At 47.7% G+C, this 21,488-nt stretch overlaps 1 protein-coding gene across 7 annotated transcripts in view; it reads left to right on the forward strand.

Annotated features, from left to right (window-relative positions):
* Positions 1–21,488, forward strand: part of ROBO3 (roundabout guidance receptor 3) — a 510,456-nt gene that overhangs the window by 346,861 nt on the left and 142,107 nt on the right. Inside the window, exon 1 of one of the 7 annotated variants that reach the window (XM_063943750.1) lies at positions 8–66. The exons of the other annotated variants lie outside the window; for them this stretch is intronic. The gene's annotated coding sequence lies outside the window, so the exon portion shown is untranslated. Of the gene's footprint in view, positions 1–7; positions 67–21,488 lie in introns of those variants that run through there. 7 annotated transcript variants of the gene reach the window in all.

Consider the following 21,488-nt stretch of genomic DNA (forward strand, 5'->3'; position numbering starts at 1 on the left):
TGCTATAGGCTGGGGAGCGAGGACCAGTGCTGGGCGCCGGTGGGGAAGAGGACAACCTGTGTAAATGTATGCAGTATAATTATTTGCTATGTTACCTGCCTCCCGAAAACACATTCAAAATAGTTGCTCTCTTAGGGGTCTATTCATGAAGCTGTGAAAAGTGTGGAGAAGTGAGCCCCTGGCAACCAATCAGCATTGACGTAACATTTATAATTTGCATACTATACAATTGTACGGAGTAGTTGATTGGTTGCCATGGGCAACTTCTCCACAGGCTCACTTCTCCACTCTTTTTCACTGCTTCATAAATAGACCCCTTAATTTGGTCAAGGATCATCCGCATGGTTTCCATACTAGGCCTTGTCGCTGAGGGCATTGGAAATATAATATTGGGGTTGTTTATAGCAAAGGTTTGAGCACAGCGCATTGTTGCAGCCTGCCCGCACGCAGCATGGTGTCATTACGGTGGAATTACTGTGCGTTCCTGCGCTGTACTGTACTATCCTGCTCTCACTTCATACCGTCCTAATGTTTAATAACGTGCTTGTACTCATTGTCTGCCGGGTATTATAGGGGGTAATTCCAAGATGATTGCAGCAGGAATTTTGTTAGCAGTTGGGCAATACCATGTGCACTGCAGGGGAGGCAGATATAACATGTGCAGAGAGAGTTAGATTTGGGTGTGGCGTGTTCAATCTGCAATCTAATTTGCAGTGTAAAAATAAAGCAGCCAGTATTTACCCTGCACAGAAACAAAATAACCTACCCAAATCTAACTCTCTCTGCACATGTTACATCTGCCTCCCCTGCAGTGCACATGGTTTTGCCCAACTGCTAACAACATTCCTGCTGCGATCAACTTGGAATTACCCCCATAGTGCAATATCGGCGCGCTGTGTGGTGAGTATTGCATATTGCCTTAGTCTGTTGCTATTATAGGACACCTATTTCCCCCCTACTCCGGCCTTGTCACTGATGACTGATTGCATTGTGTGAAGTCACAGTTGTGTGGACCCTCATACTCTGGAGTGTGTGTTGTGTGTCTCTGACAGGGGGTAGGGTCACTGTAAACAGGTGGTGACAGGAAGTTGTGGTAATGATGAATGACTCCCCCATCTGGGGCCTTTGTCATACTCAGCCTCACTGGACCAGAAACCCATAAACAATGGTCGTCACTGGATCCCTGGAGGGCAATAGATTTGCCGGTCAGATAATACATTTAATAACCACTGTGAGAGATACATGCCATATGCAACAACCAGCCAAGAGCACGTTACATAGGGGTCTATTTACTAAGCCGTGGACAGAGATTTAGGGGGACATTTACTAAGCAGTGATAAGAGCGGAGAAGTGAGCCAGTGGAGAAGTTGCCCATGGCAACCAATCAGCACTGAAGTAACATCTATAATTTGCATACTATAAAATGATACAGAGCTGCTGATTGGTTGATGGGGCCACTTCTCCACTCTTATCACTGCTTAGTAAATGTCCCCCAAAGTACCAGCCAATCAGCTCCTAACTGTCATTTCTCTGACGTCCTAAGTGGATGCTGGGGACTCCGTCAGGACCATGGGGATTAGCGGCTCCGCAGGAGACAGGGCACAAAAGTAAAAGCTTTTAGGATCAGGTGGTGTGCACTGGCTCCTCCCCCTATGACCCTCCTCCAAGCCTCAGTTAGATTTTTGTGCCCGGCCGAGAAGGGTGCAATCTAGGTGGCTCTCCTAAAGAGCTGCTTAGAGTAAAAGTTTTGTTAGGTTTTTTATTTTCAGTGAGTCCTGCTGGCAACAGGCTCACTGCATCGAGGGACTTAGGGGAGAGAAGTGAACTCACCTGCGTGCAGGATGGATTGGCTTCTTAGGCTACTGGACACCATTAGCTCCAGAGGGAGTCGGAACACAGGTCTCACCCTGGGGTTCGTCCCGGAGCCGCGCCGCCGACCCCCTTGCAGATGCCGAAAAATGAAGAGGTCCAGAAACCGGCGGCAGAAGACTTTTCAGTCTTCATAAGGTAGCGCACAGCACTGCAGCTGTGCGCCATTGTTGTCAGCACACTTCATAGCAGCGGTCACTGAGGGTGCAGGGCGCTGGGGGGGGCGCCCTGGGCAGCAATGATAGTACCTTATTCTGGCTAAAAATACATCACATATAGCCCCTGGGGGCTATATGGATGTATTTAACCCCTGCCAGGTCTCAGAAAAACGGGAGAAGAAGCCCGCCGAAAAGGGGGCGGGGCCTATTCTCCTCAGCACACAGCGCCATTTTCCCTCACAGAAATGCTGGTGGGAAGGCTCCCAGGCTCTCCCCTGCACTGCACTACAGAAACAGGGTTAAAACAGAGAGGGGGGGCACTTATTTGGCGATATGACTATATATATTAAAATGCTATAAGGGAAAAACACTTATATAAAGGTTGTCCCTGTATAATTATAGCGTTTTTGGTGTGTGCTGGCAAACTCTCCCTCTGTCTCCCCAAAGGGCTAGTGGGGTCCTGTCCTCTATCAGAGCATTCCCTGTGTGTGTGCTGTGTGTCGGTACGTGTGTGTCGACATGTATGAGGACGATGTTGGTGAGGAGGCGGAGCAATTGCCTGTAATGGTGATGTCACTCTCTAGGGAGTCGACACCGGAATGGATGGCTTATTCAAGGAATTACGTGATAATGTCAACAGAGACGGCCGGCAAACAAAATAGTACCTGTCCAGGCGTCTCAAACACCGTCAGGGGCTTTAAAACGCCCATTTACCTCAGTCGGTCGACACAGACACAGACACGGACACTGATTTCAGTGTCGACGGTGAAGAAACAAACGTATTTTCCTTTAGGGCCACACGTTACTTGTTAAGGGCAATGAAGGAGGTGTTACATATTTCTGATACTACAAGTACCACAAAAAAGGGTATTATGTGGGGTGTGAAAAAACTACCTGTAGTTTTTCCTGAATCAGATAAATTAAATGAAGTGTGTGATGATGCGTGGGTTTCCCCCGATAGAAAATTATTGGCGGTATACCCTTTCCCGCCAGAAGTTAGGGCGCGTTGGGAAACACCCCTTAGGGTGGATAAGGCGCTCACACGCTTATCAAAACAAGTGGCGGTACCGTCTCCAGATAGGGCCGTCCTCAAGGAAAATATCCTAAGAAGTATATACACACATACTGGTGTTATACTGCAACCAGCGATCGCCTCAGCCTGGATGTGCAGAGCTGGGGTGGCTTGGTCGGATTCCCTGACTAAAAATATTGATACCCTTGACAGAGACAGTATTTTATTGACTATAGAGCATTTAAAGGATGCATTTCTATATATGCGAGATGCACAGAGGGATATTTGCACTCTGGCATCAAGAGTAAGTGCGATGTCCATATCTGCCAGAAGATGTTTATGGACACGACAGTGGTCAGGTGATGCAGATTCCAAACGGCACAAAGAAGTATTGCCGTATAAAGGGGAGGAGTTATTTGGGGTCGGTCCATCGGACCTGGTGGCCACGGCAACTGCTGGAAAATCCACCGTTTTTACCCTAAGTCACATCTCTGCAGAAAAAGACACCGTCTTTTCAGCCTCAGTCCTTTCGTCCCCATAAGAGTCATATCTGCCCAGGGATAGAGGAAAGGGAAGAAGACTGCAGCAGGCAGCCCATTCCCAGGAACAGAAGCCCTCCACCGCTTCTGCCAAGTTTCTCAGCATGACGCTGGGGCCATACAGGACCCCTGGATCCTACAAGTAGTATCCCAGGGGTACAGATTGGAAAGTCGAGACGTTTCCCCCTCGCAGGTTCCTGAAGTCTGCTTTACCAACGTCTCCCTCCGACAGGGAGGCAGTATTGGAAACAATTCACAAGCTGTATTCCCAGCAGGTGATAATCAAAGTACCCCTCCTACAACAAGGAAAGGGGTATTATTCCACACTATGTTGTGGTACTGAAGCCAGAAGGCTCGATGAGACCTATTCTAAATCTGAAATATTTGAACACTTACAAAGGTTCAAATCAAGATGGAGTCACTCAGAGCAGTGATAGCGAACCAGGAAGAAGGGGACTATAGGGTGTCCCGGGACATCAGGGATACTTACCTCCATGTCCCAATTTGCCCTTCTCACCAGGGGTACCTCAGGTTCGTGGTACAGAACTGTCACTATCAGTTTCAGACGCTGCCGTTTGGATTGTCCACGGCACCCCGGGTCTTTACCAAGGTAATGGCCGAAATGATGATTCTTCTTCAAAGAAAATGGACGACCTCCTGATAAGAGCAAGGTCCAGAGAACAGTTGGAGGTCGGAGTAGCACTATCTCAAGTAGTTCTACGACAGCACGGGTGGATTCTAAATATTCCAAAACCGCAGTTGTTCCGACGACACATCGGCTGTTCCTAGGGATGATTCTGGACACAGTCCAGAAAAGAGTGTTTCTCCCGGAGAAGAAAGCCAGGGAGTTATCCGAGCTAGTCAGGAACCTCCTAAAACCAGGAAAAGTGTCAGTGCATCATTGCACAAGGGTCCTGGGAAAAATGGTGGCTTCTTACGAAGCGATTCCATTCGGCAGTTTTCACGCAAGAACTTTTCAGTGGGATCTGCTGGAAAAATGGTCCGGATCGCATCTTCAGATGCATCAGCGGATAACCCTGTCTCCAAGGACAAGGGTGTTTCTTCTGCGGTGGCTGCAAAGTACTCCTCTACTAATGGGCTGCAGATTCGGCATTCAGGAAGGGTCCTGGTGATCAGGGATGCCAGCCTGAGAGGCTGGGGAGCAGTCACACAGGGAAAAAATTTCCAGGGAGTGTGATCAAGTCTGGAGAATTATCTCCACATAAATATACTGGAGCTAAGGGCAAGTTACAATGCTCTAAGCTTAGCAAGACCTCTGCTTCAAGGTCAGCCGGTATTGATCCAGTGGGACAACATCACGGCAGTCGCCCACGTAAACAGACAGGGCGGCACAAGAAGCAGAAGGGCAATAGCAGAAACTGCAAGGATTCTTCGCTGGGCGGAAAATCAGGTGATAGCACTGTCAGCAGTGTTCATTCCGACGCCCGGGAGAGTGGGGACTTCATCGGGAAGTCTTCCACATGATTGTGAACCATTGGGAAAGACCAAAGGTGGACATGATGGCGTCCCGCCTGAACAAAAAACTGGACAGGTATTGCGCCAGGTCAAGAGACCCTCAGGCAATAGCTGTGGACGCTCTGGTAACACCGTGGGTGTACCAGTCAGTGTATGTGTTCCCTCCTCTGCCTCTCATACACAAGGTACTGAGAATTATAAGACGGAGAGGAGTAAGAACTATACTCGTGGCTCTGGATTGGCCAAGAAGGACTTGGTACCCGGAACTTCAAGAGATGCTCACAGAGGACTCATGGCCTCTGCCGCTAAGAAGGGACCTGCTTCAGCAGGGACCCTGTCTGTTCCAAGACTTTCCGCGGCTGCGTTTGACGGCATGGCGGTTGAACGCCGGATCCTGAAGGAAAAAGGCATTCCGGAGGAAGTCATTCCTATCCTGATCAAAGCCAGGAAGGAGGGGACCGCACAACATTATCACCGTATTTGGCGAAAAATTGTTGCGTGGTGTGAGGCCAGGAGGGCCCCCACGGAGGAATTTTAACTCGGTCGATTCCTGCATTTCCTGAAGACAGGAGTGTCTATGGGCCTCAAATTGGGGTCCATTAAGGTTCAGATTTCGGCCCTGTCGATTTTCTTCCAGAAAGAATTGGCTTCAGTTCCTGAAGTCCAGACGTTTGTTAAGGGAGTATTGCATATACAGCCCCTTTTGTGCCTCCAGTGGCACCGTGGGATCTCAACGTAGTGTTGGGATTCCTCAAATCACATTGGTTTGAACCGCTCAAATCTGTGGATTTTAAATATCTCACATGGAAAGTGACCATGCGGTTGGCCCTGGCCTCGGCCAGGCGAGTGTCAGAATTGGTGGCGTTGTCTTACAAAAGCCCATATCTGATTTTCCATTCGGACAGGGCAGAACTGCGGACTCGTCCCCAGTTTCTTCCTAAGGTGGTGTCAGCGTTTCACCTGAACCAACCTATTGTGGTACCTGCGGATACTAGGGACTTGGAGGACTCCAAGTTGCTAGACGTTGTCAGGGCCCTGAAAATATATGTTCCAGGACGGCTGGAGTCAGAAAGTCTGACTCGCTGTTTATACTTTATGCACCCAACAAGCTGGGTGCTCCTGCTGCTAAGCAGACGATTGCTCGTTGAATTTGTAGTACAATTCAGCTCGCACATTCTGTGGCAGGCCTGCCACAGCCAAAATCTGCAAATGCCCAATCCACAAGGAAGGTGGGCTCATCTTGGGCGGCTGCCCGAGGGGTCTCGGCTTTACAACTTTGCCGAGCTGCTACTTGGTCAGGGGCAAACACGTTTGCAAAATTCTACAAATTTGATACCCTGGCTGAGGAGGACCTGGAGTTCTCTCGTTCGGTGCTGCAGAGTCATCCGCACTCTCCCGCCCGTTTGGGAGCTTTGGTATAATCCCCATGGTCCTGACGGAGTCCCCAGCATCCACTTAGGACGTCAGAGAAAATAAGAATTTACTTACCGATAATTCTATTTCTCGTAGTCCGTAGTGGATGCTGGGCGCCCATCCCAAGTGCGGATTGTCTGCAATACTTGTACATAGTTATTGTTACAAAAATCGGGTTATTATTGTTGTGAGCCATCTTTCAGAGGCTCCTCTGTTATCATGCTGTTAACTGGGTTCAGATCACAGGTTGTACAGTGTGATTGGTGTGGCTGGTATGAGTCTTACCCGGGATTCGAAATCCTTCCTTATTGTGTACGCTCGTCCGGGCACAGTATCCTAACTGAGGCTTGGAGGAGGGTCATAGGGGGAGGAGCCAGTGCACACCACCTGATCCTAAAAGCTTTTACTTTTGTGCCCTGTCTCCTGCGGAGCCGCTAATCCCCATGGTCCTGACGGAGTCCCCAGCATCCACTACGGACTACGAGAAATAGAATTATCGGTAAGTAAATTCTTATTTTTTCAAACCCAGCCTATGACATGACAGTGTGGAGCTGATTGGCTGGTACTTTATCTCCATCCACTTTATCTCCATCCAATGCTTAGTAAATAGACTCTTTAGTAAATACCGATCTTCCACCCTGAACTGCATCCATTATAAATTCTGTATTTTAAAGGTTTATTTAATAGTGTGATTTGCGATACTTGTGTTACATTCCTAGTGAAATGGTGATAAAGATGTTAATACGTCTTGTCATTGCATTTGCCTTGGTACTTAGCGGCCTTATAGCAGCTGAAGTTCACAATTTAATGATTTGTGGCTGCGCTGTAACACGACACAAGTTGTTGTATCCGTGTGACGTGCACTTACTGGCGTCAGACTTAGTGTAACTGATCCGTCTGTGGTTCCGTTGCCGCTCTTCCCATCAGCCATTAGCCTGGAAACGTAACACCGGGCCCTGTACGATTTATGGCGAGTGTCTATCTGCACCTGAGAAGTGTAACTCACCCCCCGGGGCACTACAGGGGCCGATTACACCACATCTTGCTGGTAAATGACTTGTGAGTGGGCGGTGTGCGGGTTTCTGTTACATCGCATCGTAAATCTCCCAAATATATCAGTATCAAGCGTGATAATCCTCCCTGGTACTGATAATCCGCTGCAAGCAGGTACAGGTGGGAGGCCATGACAGCAGCTTAAATCCAGGGTAAACTAAACCTGACGGGGGCATCATTGGGCAGCGGCCATGCTTTTGTACTTGAAGAGTAACTCCCTTCCAGCGCAGATCCTGCGCACTGGCCGGGAGTTACTCGTCGTTGTGATGGTCGCAGCAACTGCGTGTGATGTCACGCAGCCTCTGCGCCCCCCTTCCCCGCACGGTCTGGCCACGCCTGCAATGGCCGGACCGCGCCCACAGAAAGGCAGCCAAACGCTGCCGTGCCGCCCCCTACCGCACAGCAAACGCCTCTGCCTGTCAATCAGGTCGATGTGATCGCTGGCCAACGACAGCTGTCGGCTGTCTGGCATGCGCCGGCACACTGCGGTGCCAGCGCACTTCTGACCTGATCGTTTCAATGAACGGCAGCATGCAATCGTGTCAGAATGACCCCCAATAATAGGAAAACCATGGCCCAGATTTATCAAGCCTTGGAGAGGGATCAATTGCACGGTGATAAAGATCCAACCAATCAGCTTCTAACTGTCAGGTTACAGGCTGTGTTTCAAAAAATGACAGTAAGGAGCTGATTGGTTGGTACTTTACCACCATGCAGTTTATCACTCTCCAAGGCTTGATAAATATGTGCTTATATCTGTACGTGTGAACTTTTGGATTCTGAAATGATTGTAACTGGTCTGACACCCCATGGATTGTGCCCGGCTGGCGGATCTCCGTCTTGGTCGTTGTATGTGTATGATTGGCGAGCTGGTTCAGTTTGGGTTCTATTGTGGAACACACAAAATGTTGTGAAATGGGAATGTTCTATGTTCTATGGTATTTTGAATTTCGTTTTTTTCCATCCGATCAACGACCATTTTGTTCACTTGGAAGCTCGTTAAAAATACTAATGCAGCTACTTGAGATCAGATATCCACCTTGCTTGAAGTTAGCTAACCTATTGGGCCTTGACAAGACAAAGTTAAGCTACAATTCTATTTTCTTGTCACCTCATGTGTAGAGTTTTAGATGCTGGAACACAAGGATATAGGGGACCTCCCGGACTCCTGAGAGAGCCTGGCAATCTCCCAGAAGCCTGAAGTGTATGTTGGAACCCTGCACGAGGACGCAATTTGCATAAACGTGCGCAGTGGGTGGGAGTTGTGATGCAAGTAGCGTCGTTATGTCCCACCTTGAAGGAGCTTCGCTCTGCGTCTCCCAGGGGGTGGTCTGATGTTTTTTTTGTGTGTGCTCAGTACTTGCTGCAAGCTTTGTCTTCTTTACCACTTTCCTGTTGTATTAAAACTTTCCTGGATTTGATAAAAAAAAGAATAATAATTCCAGGTCCCTCGAAAACGTTGTGACTTGACTATTGCTCTGGATTTTAAGTATGTGTATATTATCTAACAATCCTGATTTTGGGAACTGTGCGGCACTGGGCAGAGATGGTTTATACCGGGAAGTAGCCCCCATTCCCTGTCTCTGGGTATGATCCCATTGTCGGATGTCTGACGAGCCGTCTTTGCTTGCTGGGTGCTGAGAGGAAAGTACACTGTTTGCGATTCACATTTCCAGCCTGATTCATTTCCCTATCAGGTTACTTTTTCTGTTGCTTTTCCTAAGCCGGTTTTGCTGTGCGGTGCCAAAAAGCCACACGTGTCAAACAGCAGGCATGTGTCGGACTCATGCCAAGCCCTGCGCCACGGAGCCCACTCAATCACTTCTGGAATCTGTCATCTCCTGTCAGATATGGAACAACACACGTTTATGCTATTGGCCCTCATTCCGAGTTGATCGCTAGCTGCCGTTGTTCGCTGCTTAGCGATCAGTTAAAAAAAGGCAAAACTGCGCATGTGTATGCACCGCAATGTGCACGGCGTACGGGTACAGTGAGCATCGTGGTTTTGCACAGGTTCTAGCAACGCTTTCAGTCGCACTGGCGGACGCAAGGAGATTGACAGGAAGTGGGAGTTTCTGGGTATTAATTGACCGTTTTCTGGGTGTGTTTGGAATAACGCAGGCGTGGCTGAGCGTTTGCTGCGCGGGTATCTGACGTCATTACCGTGTCATTCGTCGCAGCAATCATCGCACGGGATAAGTAACTACAGGGCCGGTCTTGCTCTGCACAAAATGTGTTTGCTGCCGCGCAGCTGCACAGGCGACCGCACTCCTGCAAAGCGAAAATACACTCCTCCGTGGGCGGCGACTATGCGTTTGCACGGCTGCTAAAAGTAGCTAGCGAGCGATCAACTTAGAATGAGGGTCATTATCCGGAAGGTGGAGAATTGAGCGGGGTCTGTATTTTCTGAGCATTCCATGATAAAATGTCTCAATACGCCTCCGTTCCGTCTTTACGCAGCGCTGCGCTGCTACGACGTCCAGGTAGTAAACATTATTACACGCTCCTGTATGAGGAACCCTCAGAGAATGACTGCGTCAGTATTACTCATACAGGCTTAGGTGGCAATACGTCGTAGACTCATCTTACGTTAATATCAGTATATTGGGGAAATTTTTGATGGTACGTGGGTAAAAATAAAGTGTTTTGTGATTTCATATTCAGGACACCGATCTGACAAATCACGTCGTGAGATCCACAGTGACGGTGCTATGGATGCAAAATGGATGTAATAGTACAAACAGGGCTGATTGCACACAAACGGCTCTGTCCTGAACGCCGCGGCTCCGGCGGTGGCTGCAATCTGATAGGAGAACATTGAGGCATAATTAGAAACGCTAGTCTTTGTACTGTCTCATGTAATCAGAAAGCGGACTCATGCTCCAATACAGCATCTATAGGCGGGTTACAGCTGAGATGCCCCGTTCCGCGGGGGTAGGGGGGTGGGGGGGGGGGGGCAGTCTGTGTGGACCATGCCCCTTCTCCGAATGGCTGTGTGGGATCTCTCCGTTCACTCCAGTTTCCGCTCCCACTCCAAAAACCATTCTGGCCTCGGAATTTGGCTCCTGGACAGGGGACCCTGGTGTGTCTGTGCTATGGTTATCGTTATGGAAACTCTGTTGATGTACCCCAATCATTGTACGGGTCTGCTGCATAGGTTGGCATTACATAGATCATTATCATGATCCCGTGTAATAATTTCTGATTTACGTCTGGTCCATATGTATTAACTATAAGAAATGAAGACCAGAATCAAAAATAGTCTGCGCCCCTGGACAAGGGCCAAAAACTGGGAATATGCCAGGGCACGCGGAGTAGACCCAGTCCTGCTTATAGTATGCCTGAAAGGATCAGACCAGGGTTGACCGTCCCAGGTCCGCGACCTTTGCAATTAACCTGGGTTATTCCCAGGGCCTTGCAACCCGGGGCCAGTGCCCCGGCTTATGTCTGAATGGCGCGATGCAGCTTCTTAGACCTGGGTTGTACCGAGAAAGAGCTGATTGGCTGTTGGGGCTGCCTGGGGCTGTTACAGATGACCTCATCAGTGGCAGACGGCAGAGGTGTCCCCTTTGGATGATGTCACACTGAATGCCAGGGCAGACACGGCTTATGTGTGAAAAGTCCGGGTCTGCGGTCCAGGTCTGGGGGTCTTGGGATATTGGTGTTGGTCATGTGACCACGGGCATTCCAATAGCAGAACCCCACCACTACATAGGCCAAGGTGTGTTTATGTACCCCCCCTCCCCCGTTTTGTTCCTTAAAGATGACATTTTGTGTTTGTTCCTCTTTGCTGCAACGTGAAACACTACATACCCACTTACACTTATATTTTTACCAAAAGCTGCAAAAAAGGGTAAAAAGATGGAAATTCCAGGTATAATACATTGCGCCTAGAGCACAGTGCCTCCTATACTAACACCGGGGGTGCGTAACCGGTGCGCGGCAGCTGCATACCGGCCCAATGGCCACATCGAGATTCCGATCTGAAAGGGGTTAATACAAGATCGGTTTCAATTGCGTATACGTATTGCGGTGTCGGGGGAAAGTCGTCTCACATTGTGTCCGCTGGAAAGGAAGAATTTTTGTTTAGTGTTTGGAGCACTTGATCGGATTCCCAATCATCTGGCCGTGGGCTAAATATATTTGCCAGGCAAAGTGGTTAGTAATTGGAAACTAAACAAACAAGCGCAAAGCTCCTTCTCCCAGCAGCTGCCGTCCCCTCTCCAGAACACGCCGGCGTCCTGCTGCTCCCAGGGAACGTCACAGGCCGGCAGGAAGATGAGGGATAGAACTTGGGGTCCAAAACAGAGAGCGAAAAGTGAAAGTTTCCAACAATAACCCATATAAAGCAATCGCTCGTTGGCTTTAGCTGACACTAGTGCAAGTTAGCCAATGAGGGGGAATGTCCGGTTTATATTTGTCTATGCACTTCTGCAATATTGTCATTTGTTAGTACATGACACGATTATCTTTCTATCACAGTGCGTGGAGACTCCGGCTTATAAAGGGAAAAGGAAGTGAGTGCTACAGTACATATTTAAGTGCTATCTGCGGAATTGCATTGCTTGGCGAGTTGGCATTACTTAGGAACACTTCCAGACTGGGCATTGTCCTGGTGTTCTTCTGTATTTGCCAATCTGTGTAGAGAAGTTATGATGGGGGATTGGGGGCTGGTTGGTGATGGTGTAAGTGAGGGAGGGCAGAGGGCCCTGCTGGTGACAGCTAATATTCTGATAATGGGGGTCATTCTGACTTGATCGTTAGCTGCCGCTGTTCGCAGCGCAGCGATCAGGCTTAAAAATCGGCATTTCTGCGCATGCGTATGTACCGCAATGCGCACGCGCGATGTACGGGTACAAAGTTCTTTGTGGTTTTGCACAGGTTCTAGCGAAGCTTTCAGTCGCACAGCACAACGCAGGAAGATTGACAGGAAGGGGGCGTTTCTGGGTGGTAACTGACCGTTTTCAGGGAGTGCTTAGAAAAACGCAGGAGTGCCAGGGAAAATGCAGGCGTGGCTGGGCGAACGCTGGGCGGGTGTGTGACGTCAAAAGCCGTCATTACAACGTTAAAATCAACGCACAGGATAAGTAACTACAGGGCTGGTCTTGTTTTGCACAAAATGTGTTTGCAGCCGCTCTGCTGCACAGGCGTTCACACTTCTGCAAAGCGAAAATACACTCCCCGGTGGGTGGCGACAATGCGTTTGCACAGCTGCTATAAACTGCTAGCGAGCGAACAACTCTGAATGACCCCCATAGTCTGATATTGGTTTTAGTATGAAATACCTACAATCAAAATACAGACAACAATTGACCGACGGTTAAAATATCGTCATTTAAAATACCGACAAGGTCAAAAAGCTGACATGAGTTTTTAATTGTTTTCTTTGTGTGTGTATATGTCAACATACGTCGACATGGACACCGTATAAGTGTACCGTGTCCCCACACGTGGCTCGCTGCGCATGCCACACTATTATATTTCCCCTCCAGGTCCACCATCCCGGTAAGGTATGAACAAGTCGGTTTCAATGAAAAACTCATGTCGGCTTTTTGACCTGCCAGGAGTTTAAATGCCGGTATTTTTACCTTGTCAGGATTTTGACCATTGGTCAATGGTTGTCGGTATTTTGACAGTTGGGATTTTGATTGTCGGTAAATTGCCCACATCCCCTGATATTAGATCAATATTAATATGAGTAAATGACTTTGTGTTTTGTGTGTTCCTGTTTGTGCCACAAGGCGAAGACATTGTCCCCGTATCAACATCCTGAAGGTCCCTGGTCTATGGAGGCTACTTAAAGGGATTTTAATTTTCCCGGACACCCCCGCTCTTCCGCCCTGCTTACTTTTTGAAAAGCTTTACTTATTATTAGATTAAAGTAATCCCCTTTATCTCCAGGATTTCACCTATATCATTAAGCCACGCGCAGATTACAAGTCAGCCTGTAATGGGTTTATGGTTTCACGGTCAAGCTGTTAAACAATCAGGAGTTCCGAGGGCGGAAGAATGGCGGACGGAGCGCTCGCTGTGGGCCCCATACCTGTAGCTCTGCCTTTTACTCCCCGTTACTGCGCCGTGCAAAGTGTTACAGATATACAGCGTCCGTTCTAGAACGCAGGGAAGAATTTGCTGGGATTATGTCTAGAAGTGTTCTACAAATGTATTATGCAGTATCTGCTCTGTATATAACATTGGGTGCAGAGCCGGCCTTAGGCATAGGCAAACCTAGGCAAATGCCTAGGGCATTTGGTATGCTTAGGGGCACCAGCAGCTTCTGCTGATTAAAATGATATGCGGCATGCCTATATTGTGTGTGTGACTTCGGTTGTATCTGCAAATCTGCAAACGAAATGCTATATTGCAGTGTATTCCTGGAAATCACTGTAATGTAGCATTTCATATGCAGATACAGCCGCAGTCGCACACAGTATATAGGCATGCTGCATATCATTTTAATCAGCAGAAGCCGCTTGTGCATCCTAGCCACATAGTAATGCAAATAATATGATGCATTTTCATAAACAAAAGGCACCCGACGTTAGCAGAGCTGCCAGCTGACTCATGGCAGGCATCTCCTACAGAACTAGCGGCGGTGCTAGGGGGCACCAGCCAAAATCTTGCCTAGGGCATCATATTGGTTAGGGCCGGCTCTGATTGGGTGGGGTGTGTGATGGCGTGCCCAACTCTAGTTCCGCACGTGAAAGTGCGCGTTCCTGCTCATACACCGCTCAGAAGCTGGGGCATACAGACGTGACAGCTGTAATAGGCACGGACATCCTAGGTTAATATGTGTAAGGGTTGGGGGGGGGGGGGCAGGAAGACCTTTGCGTTATTGCGTCACTGTGCTGAACAAAACGTCAGACTCATTGTGTAAGACATCGGTGTGTGACTCTGGCTGCTCTTTGCTGTAACGGGACTTTTATACTTAGAATTCCATATGTGTCTACAGCGACGATGAGTTCTGACCTTGCTCATCGTTAATGTTATTCCTCATAATTGAGTTACACCAGCGAACGTGTTGGGTCTGTGTCACTGGCTGCTATCTGATGGCGTTGGGCTCCAGACAAAGTCACCTTTGTTCCTGTAAGTGCGCGCATCTCTAATTGAATCCGCCCATCGCAGCACTCTGCAGTGACCTTGTGTGCTCTGCGTGTTCTGTACACAGGATATGAATACGGAGTTATGGTGCGGCGCTGGCTGTCATCGCTGATCAGCATCACCGGGAAGACGTCTTCCAGCGGAGGAACTGGAAATGGCGCGCCTGTGTGTGTTACAGTGTATCTTGGGTAGATGGTTTACGCACATCTTCGAAGTTTAGAGTACTGCGAGTGTGCGGATGGGGTCCTGTGTTGTCAGGCGCGGTTCCCCCTAGGCCGCAGCCTGACTGACAAGCTGCAGCCGTTCGGAGGGTGGAGACGGCCAGTGTTCCTGAAAACAGGCGTGTCTGGGAGTGGCGAGACGCAGGTTTACTGGCCTATGCAGCGGACCTGAGACAGGGATTCTGAGTAGCCTCACTCAGATGACCAATGCCGCGACCGATGGTCGCAATGGTGATACAGTGCAGCGCTTTTGGACGCAGTACTCGTGGTAGAGGGTGATTATTCTGGCTGTAGCATCAATACATTTTTATCCTGTGGTGACAATGTGTTTGAATTTTTTCCTGTGGTGACAATGTGTTTTAATTTTTTCCTGTGGGGGCAAATGTGCTTGACTTTTTTTCCTGTATGGGGCAATATGTTGATTTTTTTTTTCCTGTGATGGCAATGTACTTGTTACTGTGGGAGCCATTGTGTGATTCCGGCCGAGACAGTCCCTACACCTCTAGCAGTGAGGCCATATCCCCTTTTTGTAACGCCACAGCCTCTTTTTAGGGAACACGCCCATAGTACGTGCAAGTGCGCCACCCTTGCAGATCACAAAAGCTTTTTAGCTTTCAGAGCAGATCAGCGGGTGAGGGTTGCTGGATAAGGATTGCTGCAGGGGATGGGTGTTGCTGGCTGCTCTGTGATCTGTGCTTCTGGGAGAGGGTAGCTGGGTGAGCGGGCGAACTAACGGCGGTGCTAGAGGGCACAGGCCAAAATCTTGTCTATGGCATCAAATTGGTTAGAGCCTGATGGTGAAACACAGATGCGTTTTGCTTGTGCGCGAGTGCCGACGGCACATGGGCAAGACACTAACCATAGTTGGCGTACCATCGATGGTTTCTGTCCAGCATTTCTATACCATCGACCAGCGGCAGTTGAGGTGGGACTGCAGCGCAGTTCAAAATTCATATAAAGGAGCCAGACCAACTGCCACCCCCAAACGCTGCCAATCCTTGCCAGCCGGGAGTCACTGGCAGTGGGTGTGGCTCCCCTCTTTGAATTTTGGACTGTGCTGAAACCCCACCTCTGGAGCTGCCACTGCCATCGACGAATGATTGCAGAGCCGGCGATGGTCACCACTACCCCCACCATCCTATATTCATGCAGTTTAAAGGGGTCAGACCATTTAATAACCTAAATGGAGGGCAACATATGGCAAGGTGGGACACACACTCTGTGAGGGGGCACAAGGCCAGATTCCGCTGGCAAATCGTGCAGAATTCGGAGTAAGGAATATAGAATTCTGCCATATTTCGCGGAACATCTTAGAGTATTTTATGCATCTGTAATTATAGGATGGATTATTTTGACCATATATCATCTGCGTCATGGGCTCGTCATCAGCAGACACCCGTCACATTAATGGCATGTGTGTGTAATGGTCACCTCAGTACAACAGTGGGAACCAAGCACTGATCTGGTAATGCAATACCTTCCTAACGCATCTCCATGCAGAATCCCCCCAGCGCTCCGTCTCCTTCTAACCCCCACCCCCCCAGCTTTGATCTCACAAAGGTATTGTTTGGAAAGGAAACCAGGAGTAGACAATAGATGTCTGACATGAATAGGGGGAGAGATGAAGTCATGCCCACACGTGTCTTAGCCTCTTCCCCGCAGGAGGAATCCCTGTCATCTGACTCTCTCCCTGTTTATTTAACATTTCATTCACACAGTCAATCAATTTAATCATTTATTTTCCTTGTGCGGAGTGGGTGCAGGTGGTGGGGTGAGCGCCTCATCCAGGGGGGCCGCATTGTCTCAGGGAGCAGGGCAGAGGAAGCAAGTATCTGCTGAGAAACACCCCCCAGATTATTATTACTATTATAGCTGAGCGTAGCTGGCAGAGGTGTAGGCTGAGCGTAGCTGGCAGTGGTGTAGGCTGAGCGTAGCTGGCAGGGGTGTAGGCTGAGCGTAGCTGGCAGGAATGTAAGCTGAGCGTAGCTCATAGGGGTATAGGCTGAGCGTAGCTCATAGGGGTGTAGGCTGAGCGTAGCTCATAGGGGTGTAGGCTGAGCGTAGCTGGCAGGAATGTGAGCTGAGCGTAGCTCATAGGGGTATAGGCTGAGCGTAGCTGGCAGGGGTGTAGGCTGAGCGTAGCTGGCAGGAGTGTAGGCTGAGCATAGCTGGCAGAGGTGTAGGCTGAGGGTAGCTGGCAGGGGTGTAGGCTGAGCGTAGCTGGCAGGGGTGTAGGCTGAGCGTAGCTGGCAGGGGTGTAGGCTGAGCGTAGCTGGCAGGAGTGTAGGCTGAGGGTAGCTGGCAGGGGTGTAGGCTGAGCGTAGCTGGCAGGAGTGTAGGCTGAGCGTAGCTCACAGGAATGTAAGCTGAGCGTAGCTCATAGGGGTATACGCTGAGCGTAGCTGGCAGGAGTGTAGGCTGAGGGTAGCTGGCAGGAGTGTATGCTGAGGGTAGCTGGCAGGAGTGTAGGCTGAGCGTAGCTCGCAGGAGTGTAGGATGAGCGTAGCTGACAGGAGTGTAGGCTGAGTGTAGCTGGCAGGAGTGTAGGCTGAGCGTAGCTCGCAGGAGTGTAGGCTGAGTATAGCTCGCAGGAGTGTAGGCTGAGTGTAGCTGGCAGGAGTGTAGGCTGAGTGTAGCTGGCAGGAGTGTAGGCTGAGTGTAGCTGGCAGGAGTGTAGGCTGAGTATAGCTCGCAGGAGTGTAGGCTGAGTGTAGCTGGCAGGAGTGTAGGCTGAGTGTAGCTGGCAGGAGTGTAGGCTGAGTGTGGCTGGCAGGAGTGTAGGCTGAGTATAGCTCGCAGGAGTGTAGGCTGAGTGTAGCTGGCAGGAGTGTAGGCTGAGTATAGCTGGCAGGAGTGTAGGCTGAGTGTAGCTGGCAGGAGTGTAGGCTGAGTATAGCTGGCAGGAGTGTAGGCTGAGTGTAGCTGGCAGGAGTGTAGGCTGAGTATAGCTGGCAGGAGTGTAGGCTGAGTGTAGCTGGCAGGAGTGTAGGCTGAGTATAGCTCGCAGGAGTGTAGGCTGAGTGTAGCTGGCAGGAGTGTAGGCTGAGTGTAGCTGGCAGGAGTGTAGGCTGAGTGTGGCTGGCAGGAGTGTAGGCTGAGTATAGCTCGCAGGAGTGTAGGCTGAGTGTAGCTGGCAGGAGTGTAGGCTGAGTGTAGCTGGCAGGAGTGTAGGCTGAGTGTAGCTGGCAGGAGTGTAGGCTGAGTGTAGCTGGCAGGAGTGTAGGCTGAGTGTAGCTGGCAGGAGTGTAGGCTGAGTATAGCTGGCAGGAGTGTAGGCTGAGTGTAGCTGGCAGGAGTGTAGGCTGAGTATAGCTGGCAGGAGTGTAGGCTGAGTGTAGCTGGCAGGAGTGTAGGCTGAGTATAGCTCGCAGGAGTGTAGGCTGAGTGTAGCTGGCAGGAGTGTAGGCTGAGTATAGCTCGCAGGAGTGTAGGCTGAGTGTAGCTGGCAGGAGTGTAGGCTGAGTGTAGCTGGCAGGAGTGTAGGCTGAGCGTATCTGGCAGGGGTGTAGGCTGTGCGTAGCTGGCAGGAGTGTAGGCTGAGCGTAGCTCGCAGGAGTGTAGGCTGAGCGTAGCTCGCAGGAGTGTAGGCTGAGTATAGCTCGCAGGAGTGTAGGCTGAGCGTAGCTGGCAGGAGTGTAGGCTGAGTGTAGCTGGCATGAGTGTAGGCTGAGTGTAGCTGGCAGGAGTGTAGGCTGAGTATAGCTGGCAGGAGTGTAGGCTGAGTGTAGATGCTGTAGTAGAGGAGGCATCGTCGTGTCCTAACTTCTTGGCTATATTAAACGGCGTCAGTGTAGTAGCGGAAAAGCTTTCATATGACATATTATGGTTATAATGCAATGTACTGTGTTCTGTAATATAATTTGAAATTATGTATAATCTAATATTGTGGCAAGGAACAAGGATATATCAGGTTGTAGTTTGTGACAAACAAGTATTTATCACTAGGGGTCATCACTGTGATTTACACGCCCGTCACAGGATTCATTGTTTGTTTATCATAGATTATGTATGGATTGTTTATTATAGATTATGTATGGATTGTTTATTATAGATTATGTATGGATTGTTTATTATAGATTATGTATGGATTGTTTATTATAGATTATGTATGGATTGTTTATTATAGATTATGTATGGATTGTTTATTATAGATTATGTATGGATTGTTTATTATAGAATATGTATGGATTGTTTATTATAGATTATGTATGGATTGTTTATTATAGAATATGTGTGGATTGTTTATTATAGATTATGTATGGATTGTTTATTATAGATTATGTATGGATTGTTTATCATAGATTATGTATGGATTGTTTATTATAGAATATGTATGGATTGTTTATTATAGATTATGTATGGATTGTTTATTATAGATTATGTATGGATTGTTTATTATAGATAATGTATGGATTGTTTATTATAGAATATGTATGGATTGTTTATTATAGATTATGTATGGATTGTTTATTATAGATTATGTATGGATTGTTTATTATAGATAATGTATGGATTGTTTATTATAGAATATGTATGGATTGTTTATTATAGAATATGTATGGATTGTTTATTATAGATTATGTATGGATTGTTTATTATAGAATATGTGTGGATTGTTTATTATAGATTATGTATGGATTGTTTATTATAGATTATGTATGGATTGTTTATTATAGATTATGAATGGATTGTTTATTATAGATTATGAATGGATTGTTTATTATAGATTATGAATGGATAGATTATGTATGGATTGTTTATTATAGATTATGTATGGATTGTTTATTATAGATTATGAATGGATTGTTTATTATAGATTATGAATGGATTGTTTATTATAGATTATGAATGGATAGATTATGTATGGATTGTTTATTATAGATTATGTATGGATTGTTTATTATAGATTATGTATGGATTGTTTATTATAGATTATGAATGGATTGTTTATTATAGATTATGTATGGATTGTTTATTATAGATTATGTATGGATTGTTTATTATAGATTATGTATGGATTGTTTATTATAGATTATGAATGGATTGTTTATTATAGATTATGTATGGATTGTTTATTATAGATTATGAATGGATTGTTTGTTTATTATAGATTATGTATGGATTGTTTATTATAGATTTATGAATGGATTGTTTATTATAGATTATGTATGGATTGTTTATTATAGATTATGTATGGATTGTTTATTATAGATTATGAATGGATAGATTATGTATGGATTGTTTATTATAGATTATGAATGGATTGTTTATTATAGATTATGTATGGATTGTTTATTATAGATTATGTATGGATTGTTTATTATAGATTATGTATGGATTGTTTATTATAGATTATGTGTGGATTGTTTATTATATATTACGTATGGATTTTTTAAATTATTGATTATGTATGGATTGTTTGTTTATTATAGATTATGTATGGATTGTTTCAGAGGCGGAACTACCGCCAGTGCAACCAGTGCGTTGCACTGGGGGCCGCCACTGTCCAGGGGCCCAAAGCATGTAATAAGTCAAACAGCCGCCCACAGGACATAGGAGAGGAGCGCAGCGGTCACGAGGGTAAGGAGAAGGAGGAGGAGGGAGGTGGAGGAGGGAGCCGCAGCAGCGCTTTGCTACTGGTTGAGGCGCTGCTGCTGTCCCTCTGCTTCACTATAGGCTGTCTTCCGAGAACAGCCTATAGTGAAGCAGAGGGACAGCAGCAGCAGCGCCTCCACCAATAACACAGCACTGCTGCGGCTCTCTCCTCCACCTCCCTCCTCCTCCTCCTTCTCTCCTGCCCGGGAATCATGATCTGCCAGAAGCTGCACCGAGGAGCCTGAGCCAGCGGAGAGGGTAAGTATAATTCTTTCTTTCTTTCTTTCTTTCTTTCTTTCTTTCTTTCTTTCTTTCTTTCTTTCTTTCTTTCTTTCTTTCTTTCTTTCTTTCTTTCTTCAAAAAGGGGGACTGTCTGCCGCAATGTATAAAAAGGGGGAATCTGCCTGCCGTAATGTGTGAAAAGGGGGAATCTCCCTGCCGCAATGTGTAAAAAGGGGAATCTTTGCCGCAATGTGTAAAAAGAGGGAATCTGCCTGACGTGATGTGTAAAAAGGGGGAATCTGCCTGACGTGATGTGTAAAAAGGGGACGCTGCCTGCCGCAATGTGTAAAAAGGGAGACTGCCTGCCGTAATGTGTAAAAAAGGGGCACGCTGTCTGCCGCTATGTGTAACAAGGGCACGCTGTCTGCCGTAATGTGTAAAAAGTGCACGCTGTCTGCCGTTATGTGTAAAAAGTGCACGCTGTCTGCCGTTATGTGTAAAAAGTGTACGCTGTCTGCCGCTATGTGTAACAAGGGCACGCTGTCTGCCGTAATGTGTAAAAAGTGTACGCTGTCTGCCACTATGTGTAAAAAGGGGGACGCTGTCTGCCGTTATGTGTAAAAAGGGCACGCTGTCTGCTGTTATGTGTAAAAAGTGCGCCCTGTCTGCCGTAATGTGTAAAAAGTGTACGCTGTCTGCCGCTATGTGTAACAAGTGAACGCTGTCTGCCGTTATGTGTAAAAAGTGCACGCTGTCTGCCGCTATGTGTAAAAAGTGTACGCTGTCTGCCGCTATGTGTATCAAGGGCACGCTGTCTGCCGCTATGTGT

The sequence above is a fragment of the Pseudophryne corroboree genome, chromosome 10 (assembly GCF_028390025.1).
Source record: "Pseudophryne corroboree isolate aPseCor3 chromosome 10, aPseCor3.hap2, whole genome shotgun sequence".
NCBI classification, from domain to species: domain Eukaryota; kingdom Metazoa; phylum Chordata; class Amphibia; order Anura; family Myobatrachidae; genus Pseudophryne; species Pseudophryne corroboree.